The sequence below is a fragment of the Galeopterus variegatus genome, unplaced genomic scaffold (assembly GCF_000696425.1).
Source record: "Galeopterus variegatus unplaced genomic scaffold, G_variegatus-3.0.2 Scaffold2009, whole genome shotgun sequence".
In the NCBI taxonomy this organism is placed as follows: Eukaryota; Metazoa; Chordata; class Mammalia; order Dermoptera; family Cynocephalidae; genus Galeopterus; species Galeopterus variegatus.
Window position 1 is genome coordinate 86,556 of NW_007728120.1, and position 8,325 is coordinate 94,880.

Genomic DNA, 8,325 nt, shown 5'->3' on the forward strand with positions numbered 1-8,325 from the left:
TGTGGGGACGCCGCCTGACACACACCCATTATGGTTTGGTCTCTGTGCCGCTCTCCCCGCCGGGCCAGGGCCTGGACTAGGAACCTTCCTGTAGAAAGTCTGTGTAATAGGACTTGTCTACCTTCGAGTGGCCCATTGTACAGCACATATGACTCACACTTTCTAGACACACTCTCTCTCTCTCCCTCTCTCTCTCTCTCTCCCTCTCTCCCTCCCTCCCTCCCTCCCTCCCTCTCCCGCTGGTGCAGGGATACAGCCTGGGGCTGTCATCCTTGTCTTGTGCCTACTGCTGCCACCCCTGGAAGGCCCCAGGGCTGTTCTGAGTTGGAGTCAGTGACTTCCCTGAGCTGCCTCCCCCATTACAGTCATTGTCCCAGGGAAGTTGTGTTTTCTGGAAGCCAAGCAGCTACAGGGACTCAGGGACTGGAGCAGACAGGCTAGGGCAGCTCAGTCCTAGGAGGTCTCTGAAGATCTGGACTGGCACTCCCCAAGCCAGGCCTGCTGTGGGCTCCCTCCCTGCAGAGTGCTGAGCTGAGCCAGAGGCTGGCAAGCTGGGGCCCTGGGCCTTATAAGGGTTTGTGATAAGCCTGCAGGCCCTGGAGGCAGGCCATTAAAGCATTTGGGTTTTTGGAACTGTGGCTTGGCTGTGTGGTTGGGGGTTGTGGGTTTAACATTTCATCCCTGTGTGCATGGGTCCCCACTCCAGGCTGTTCTCCTGCTCCCAGCCTAGAAGGTACTAAGGGTCCCCAGCACCAGGCAGGCCACCTCTGGCCATATGTGCCCTTCTCATACCCATTGGCCAGCCCCTTTCTTGCTCAGGGAGAGCCCTCCCTCTTGAGACTCCTTGTGTCCTGGTGGTTGTGGGTCTGTAGCCTACTGCCCAGTGAGAAGTGCTGGTCACCAGGCCCCAGCATGTGCCCCTCTCTCAGTCCAGAGAAGTGCCTGCCTTGGTCTGAGTAGAGCTGTCACTGCTCCTCATGCTGGTGACTAGCTCCTTGGGGGTGCAGGGGGAGACTGGGCCCACCCTCCAGAAACCCTGCCCCTGCTGAGCTCCATTCCTCCACAAGTTTGCTCTCAGGGCCCCAAGGTGGCTTCCTGGACATGGTTTCCCACTCCACCTGGGCAAGGGGCCAGGCCACTAGGCTTGTTAGACCTGCCCAGCATCTTGAGGGTCTTCACTGAGGCCAGCTAGACTACCTCTCCTGTCCCAGCTGGGCCTTGCATAGGCCCAGGATTTGGAGTGGCAGCTGCCATTGTCCCCTGTACACTATCCATACAGGTCCAAGAGGAGTTCCCTGGACCATGAAGGGGACAAGCACCTATCACATGTGGGCACTGCAGTGACAACCTGGAGGGGGCGGGCTAGCTTAGTCTGGGTGGGGGGAGATGTCCTTGGGTCCCAGAAGAGGTGATGCCTGAACTGGAAGAAGTAGGTGTAAATCAGTGTAAGTGGTCTGAGTAAAGGGAGCTCCTGTGCAAAGGCCTGGAGCTGTATCTGGAACAGCAGAATCCCCAGTGGGGCCAGAGCTCCAAGAGCTAGAAAAGGGCGAGGGCGAGGCTAGGAGACCTGCCTGCAAATCTAGCATGTATTACTGTGTCACATCAACTCAAATCCCACAGCCTGAAGAATGGGGGTTTGGGCCACGTGGCTTACGGACAGCTGAAGCACAGAGCGGGAATCACTAGAGGCTGCTCACGTGAAGAGAGAGGATTGCAGCAGAGGTGGGTCGCTCTGAGTCCTGGGGCTGGGGGTGCCTTGGGCACCTCTCCAGCCCCATCAGCTTCATCCACCTCACTGCCAGGGCCTTACTGGGTTTGGCTGTTTCCTTCCTTCCCTCCCTTACACACCCTCTGCCCCTCCTACATGCCAGGCATACATCTTGCCAATGGCCACAGGGCCCCTCACCTGTGTGCCCACTTGTGGCCCTAGAGGGCCCATGATGGTGTGGAGGCCGGGCTAGAGTGGTGCGGAGCTGGCCCTGGCTGGAGGGAGGCGGCTGCTCTGCATGAGCCAACTCTGCTCCAGGAGGTCCCACCCCCAAGCTCCAGTCTGAGGGGAGGGACCTAGCCCTTCCCTGAGAGTCCTAGTGTAAGGGAGGAGGTGTGATAGTGTCCCAGGGAGCCCCAGCCTGAAGTGGTGGGGGCAGGAACAGAACTCTGCCAGGGACTGCCAGTCTGACGGAGGCAGTGCCCTACCCTGGCTACCACTCCTGGCAGTGGCTAAGAGCTAAGGGCAAGGAAGGAGTGTGGGAAGCTGAATGCGTTGGGTCCCTGTCTTCCAACCCCCAACCCCTCAAGGAAACCAGAGCAGGGTCACCTCTGCCTTGACTGAACTTGGCTCTTCTGGTCCCACAATTCCCCCGCAACCCTCTAAGGCTCCTGGGCTGGGCTTGGCCTGGCAGGGCTTCTCAAACAGAATCTCCCAGAAAATGGTGTCCTGGTCCCCATCAAGAAACGTCTTAGAGCCCATGAATCTGGGTTTTAGTCAGAGTCCCAGGACGATTCTTAGTCAGATATTCAGGAACCATATTTTGAGTAATACTACCATCATGCCCCTCACTTCAGGTTACAGATGGGGAAACTGAGGTCCAGGAACGTTGTGACGGGTCACATCAGGTCAGGGGCTGTGTCAAGACACAGAGCCAGTTCTGAGGGCTCTGGGCCAGCAGGGTGGCCCATGACCCCACTGTGCTTGGCTCTGCCCAGCCCCTGTTGGCCTACCCCAGATCTGCCCTTGGCTGGGTTTGTCTCTGCCCCAAGTGGCCTTGTGAGGTCCACGTGCCTCTCTTGCCCTAAGTTAATGAAAGGACGGTGCTCAGTGAGGCTCCCGTTCGGGTGGGGTCTAGCCTCCTGGATGCCCCACTGAGCACCCCAGCCCACAAAGGGCCGAGGAGCCCAAGCGGCTGGCTCACTGACAGGAGTTAAGCCTGCAAGGAGGTGGTTAGAGGGACAGCCCTGTCTCTTGAGCCGGTGTCTTGGGGGAGGAGGAGAGTAGGGCTGTGTCTGGTGGTGGTTATCAAGAACCCCGTCCCCTTGATGACCTCCAGGCACCTCCTTCCCTGGCACCTAAGGGGGTTAGGTTGGATGGGCTGGGTCTCCCTCAACCCTCCAGGGGACTCTGGGAGCAGGGCCCAACTCTGTCCTGACTGGCTGTGTCTGTTCTGATCCCACAGTTCCCTGCTGGAGATGGGAGGGGTGCTGCCAGCCTGTGGGGCCAAAGCCCCAGCCCAGCCTGCTGCCCTAGCTGATGAAGTCTGGGGTGGGCATGGGTGTAAGGAAGGCTGCCAGGGCACTCCTGGCCCTGTGGATACAGCAGGACCCCAGCTTCTGGAGTCTTCACCAGCCCTGCCCACAGCCACCCTGGCATCTCAGTTCAGCAGGTAGCATGGGTCCTCAGCAACTAAAGGGCCAGTCCTCACCAGATCTAGCTGGTGCTTCCCCAACATGGTCCTGCAGCCCAGCGGGCTTCCCAGGTCCCCAGCTTTGGGTAGCCCAGCCCCTTCCAGGTGTTGCCAGCTGGGAGCCTCCTTTTGGACCTGTGAGTGCTATCTCGTCTGAAGTTGGCTTAGACCGCTCTTCTGGTCTCATGGGTACTTCTGGTCCCAAGCCCCTGGCCTCCAGTGTTCCTCAGGACCGGTCAGTTGATGCCACCCTCTGTATACCAGACTCGCTGTCCATGCAGCCCCAACAGGTAGCCTTGTTCCCTTGTGGCCCCCAGACCCACCCCTTTGATGTGGGCCCTAAACCTCCAGCTGGGCCCACCCTTGCAGGGAAGGTGCCTGAGGCTTCCGCAACAGTTCCTCTGGTGCTGGTCTCCCTCCCAGGGACCCCTGTGGAGGGGTCTGTGTCCACCAAGACCCCCTGACTGGTGGGGGACCCACACCCATGGGCGCCTTCTTTCTGACTGCTAGACCTTTCATAGCCTGGAAACTTGAGCCCTAGGCAGAGGCATAATGATCCCTAGGATGTTCTCAAGCAGAGAGGCTGTTTGGTACCAGACCCTGGCTAAACTGAGCTGGGCAGTGTGAGCGCCTCTGGGCAGGGGGTGCTTATCCCTGAGGAACTGGCACTCCAATGCCTGCCATGTTCCTGCCGGGCATCCCAAACTAGGGACTCACATCTGCCCCCCTTGCTTCTGGGACTCCCATCCTGACTCACCTGGGAGTCATGGAGACCACTGCAGGAAGCCACTGCCAGTTGGGAGCAGTGTTTCTGCATCTCTTTTTAGGATGCCCCCTTTCCCCACTCCCGGGTGGGTGGGCTCAGAAGTCTGACTGGAAGGATGGGACCACCGCTGTCAGAGGCAGATCTGAGGAGTCCAAGCCCAGTCTTGCCATCAAGCAGGGCCCCTCCCTGTTCATTTTCCAGCCAGCCAGCAGGCCCAAAGCCCTGGTGACATCTGGGTGGTCTGTCCCCAAGAGGAGTCTAGGTCCAGTCCTGGCCTGGAACTTGGATACCTTCAAGTTGGAGGCGATGTCCAGTAGGGTGGACCAGAACAGCCTGCCCACAGCCACGGCTGATACCATGTCGGGGTGCCCGGACTGACCGCCAGGGCGCCCATGCTCCCCCTCCTTGCTTCCGTCTCACACCGTTCCTGATAAACCCGGGATCTGCTGGCCTCCGCCAGCTCAGTCAGAAGTTGAGCTGACGGTAAGGAAAACTGCCACCCAAGCGAGGGGCTGAGCAGGGAGAGGCCCGGTATGGTGGGTGGAAGAAGGTGGAAGGCAGAGGTCCGGGGCTCCTTTCTCCGGTTATCTTCCCTTTTCCTTTGCCCTCTAAGAAGGCAGTTTCTCCATGGCCCTCCCCTGCCCCGAGCACACACAACACTGCCCGGTCTTTCCTCCCTGCACGTAGCCCATCTACCACCCTGTGGGTTTGCGGGCTTTGTTTCACCCTGTGACCCACATGACAGGCAATGATCCCTGCTCTGCTCAACAGAGAGGGCAAACTGAGGCAGTGAGGTGGGATGGTTCTGCCATGGCCCCAGCTCTTAATGGCAGAGTCAAAACCAGCCCTTCCCTGAGTGGTCACGCCCAGGGGACACCCAGCATAGAGGCTTCCTCCTGTCTGTCTTCCCTCTCAGCTCAGGTGCATGCTGTCTTCCATGCCCAGCCTCCTAGAAATGCACAGTCTCTTTCTAGTCAGTTATCTTGGCCCCGTGGAGCGGGTGGGGCTGCCAGGCCTGAGGTCAGAGCCCTACAGAGGACTAGGCTGGGTTGGGCTCAGGCCTCCATCGCCAGCTGGCCCACTCCCCTAGCTGAGTTCTCTCCATGTCTGCTCCCTGCAGCGGGTAGTCAGTGTGGGTGCCGAGCTGGGTGGATGTCCAGGGGCAGCTTCTGCCTACCAGCTCGGACCTTCTGTGTACCTAGGCAGCTAAAGTACACCAGAGCATGGATACCTACTTCTCCTGGCATGTGGACCTGGCCTCCCTCATCTCCAATAGTGAGTGGGAAGGTGCCAGCTGCCTTCTAGAACATTCCCACCACTACGCTGTTGTTTCTCCTGATTACTGGGCAGGCCTTGTGAGAGTACCTGTTACCTCTTCCTCTGGCTGCCCTAAGGCCCAGCCCAAACTTGCCCTGTCTCCAAGAACCTTTTCCTGAAGGTTCTCCCCAACCCTGAGGCGCTCTCATTTCAGAGATTTTGGTTGGGTTAGTAGAAGGGCTGAATCTATTTACCAGCCGGGGAGGACTTGTCCCTAGGATTTGGTCTTGGGGGATGGCATATGAGGGTCTAGGACGCAGGCAGCTGTAACTTGGAAGGGCAAGGCCTTCATCTGCCCCAGCTTCACACAGCCCCTGGTCCAGCCTGAGCTTCTGGGACACGCCAGAACCCTGCTGCCTTTGGTCTCGGGCCCCGCTGGGAGCCATGGTTGCCTGTGCTTACTTAATATGACTTCCAAGGCAATCCTGACATCCTGAGACAGTGGGGAAGACTGAGGCCTAGCACAGGGTTGCCCCAGCTCAGAGCTGCCGTAGCCAAGCAGAGCTTAGGTCTTGGCCCAGGGTGGCCTGGTGGCCCTGTCCAAGGACCTCCCCAACACCCTTCTGGTTTTGGTGCCCTGCAAGGTATGCCTTGGAGCCCCTAGAGCGCGAGAAGCTGCCCATCACCTTTGTGATCCTCAAGATCAACTCCCTGATCGTGATGAAGGCCAACCCAAACCTGCTGAACAGCCGGCAGGAGCAGGTGCAGCCCCTCTGCCTCCCACGGGCTCAGATCCGGGAGGATGCCATCCCAGCAGCGTGGGCTGGGGACAGAAGCAGGAGGTTGGGGAGGGCTAATGCCGAGGCACTTAGGCTGTCCTCTCCGCAGGTAGCTCTGTGCTCCAGGTTCAGACCCTCTTAGCCTGAATCTTCCCCTGTGACTCTCTTGGCTCCAGACAAAGAAAGCAGCTTCTCCAAGGTCACCCCAGAGGTAGGGGCAGAGTGGGACCCTGGCTCTTCCTCACCCAGCTGCACTTTGTCTCCCTCTCCCCATCAGGAGATAGAGAGCCTGGGCAGGCTGTGTCCTGTGGAAGACTTCACCTTCATTCCTGTGTCCTGTGGGGAGTCAGCTTGGGGTGGCCCTGCCCTCCCTGCTGACCCTTCTCCCATTTGAGAGTGGTGGTATCTGAGCTGCAGCATGAGTGGCTTAGGCTAGACAAGGCCTTCCCCAGGTGTGTAAGCTGGCCTGGGGCTGCCGTGACACCTGCTCCCCTGGGCTTCCTATCATGGCGCTCTATGTCACTAAAGATCCTCAGCCCTCCCAACCTCTGGGCATCCCCCGTTCCCCACCCTGCCAGGATCCCAGGGCACAACCTGTCCTTTGGTCCTGGATGAATCTTCTTAGCAGATTCTTGTCTGAGACACAGCCTTGCTGGATGTCCTGTGCTGGGCTGGGCCCCCTTCTCCCTAGCACTGACATCGACATCTGTTTTTCAAGTCTTGATCAGACTAGGAGCTGCTGCTTCAGGGTCGGATAAGGTCTGACCTAAATAGACATGTGGGCTTGTCAATGGTGTCACGTCTGCTTAAGCTCTTGGCCCTGTGGGCTCTTTTGGGCACAATGTCCCTGCCCCATGCTTAGGTGCCCACATCGGGCCCCAAGTGCCTTCCCTACCCCATCCGCGCTTCAGGCCAGTGTCCAGACACCTGTGGTTCCAGGCAGAAGCCCTAGTGCAACGCCAGGCCTGGGCGAACAGTCCCCAGGTGCTACAGGTGCTGAAGGCACTGGCCAGCCAGTCCGTGAACCTGAGCTCCCTCACCGTGGCTGGTTAGTGACCTCCCCGCTGCCCTGCCCCCAGTCTGCCATCCTTCCAGGGGCTAGGCCTGGGCCCAAACTGACTGCTCTGGCCCCTCCTGTACCTGCCAGGCTCTCAGCTGAAAATGACTGTCTTGCCCGTTTCCGTGACTTTCCTCAACAAGAAGTCTGCAGAGCCACTCGGTGGGATAGTCAGCGGTCATACTTGCTTGTGGGTACCTAGCGCTGGGTACTTCCATTGGTCCTTCTCCATCTGGCCAAGGGCTTGGTAGGCGGCTGCCCCTTCTCCCCTGCTTGGGGTAGGGTGGGGTGGAGGTGGGAGGCCAGGCAAGAGATCTTCCTGCCTCCCCCACTCAACACTGGTTGGAACAGGTGCCCATCCAAGCCTGCCTCACCCTCCCACAGTGCACCGGGGGCCAAGCACTTTCCCTGACCTCTTGCAGGTGTGGATTCGAGGTTTCTAGAGAGTGTTGTGGGGGTGGGCTTCACAGTGCTCTTCTGTGCTTCTCGGGCCCAGTGAGCCCCTGGCTCGTGTCGGCCTTGGTTTGAATTGGATTGTTCCTCCTACCATCACCTCCCCACACACGGGCCTGCATGTTCTGTCCCCTGGGGCAGGGGGGAAGCAGAGACCCACCTTCCAGGTTCAGATCCCAGTAAAGCCCCTGCCATGGGGAGTTGGTGGTGGAGAATGCAGGCTCTGGAGTCAGAGACTGGGGGTTGAACCCCAGCTTTGTCACTTTGGCCTTGGGCCAGTCATCTACCCTTTCTGCCTCCCTTTCCCCAGTGGTAGGATAGGGATAATGGCACCCATTTCCCGGGCACTGGGTGAGTGCTGGGTGGTTAGCATGAACTGAATTCTGGACGAGGTGCAGGCAGAGCCATCAAGGCTGCATTGCAGCCAGACCTGGGTCTGAATCCCAGGTCCCAGCTGTGAGATGTGCCTCTCTCTCAGCCTCTGTTTATTCATCTGGAGAACGGGGCTGCTCCATTCCAGGGTTGCTGTGGCAATTAAACAAGTCTGTGTAATGCTGGTGGTGGGCCTCCAGAGAGGGGTTTGAGGTGAGCTGTGGGAGTGTGTTCTGCATG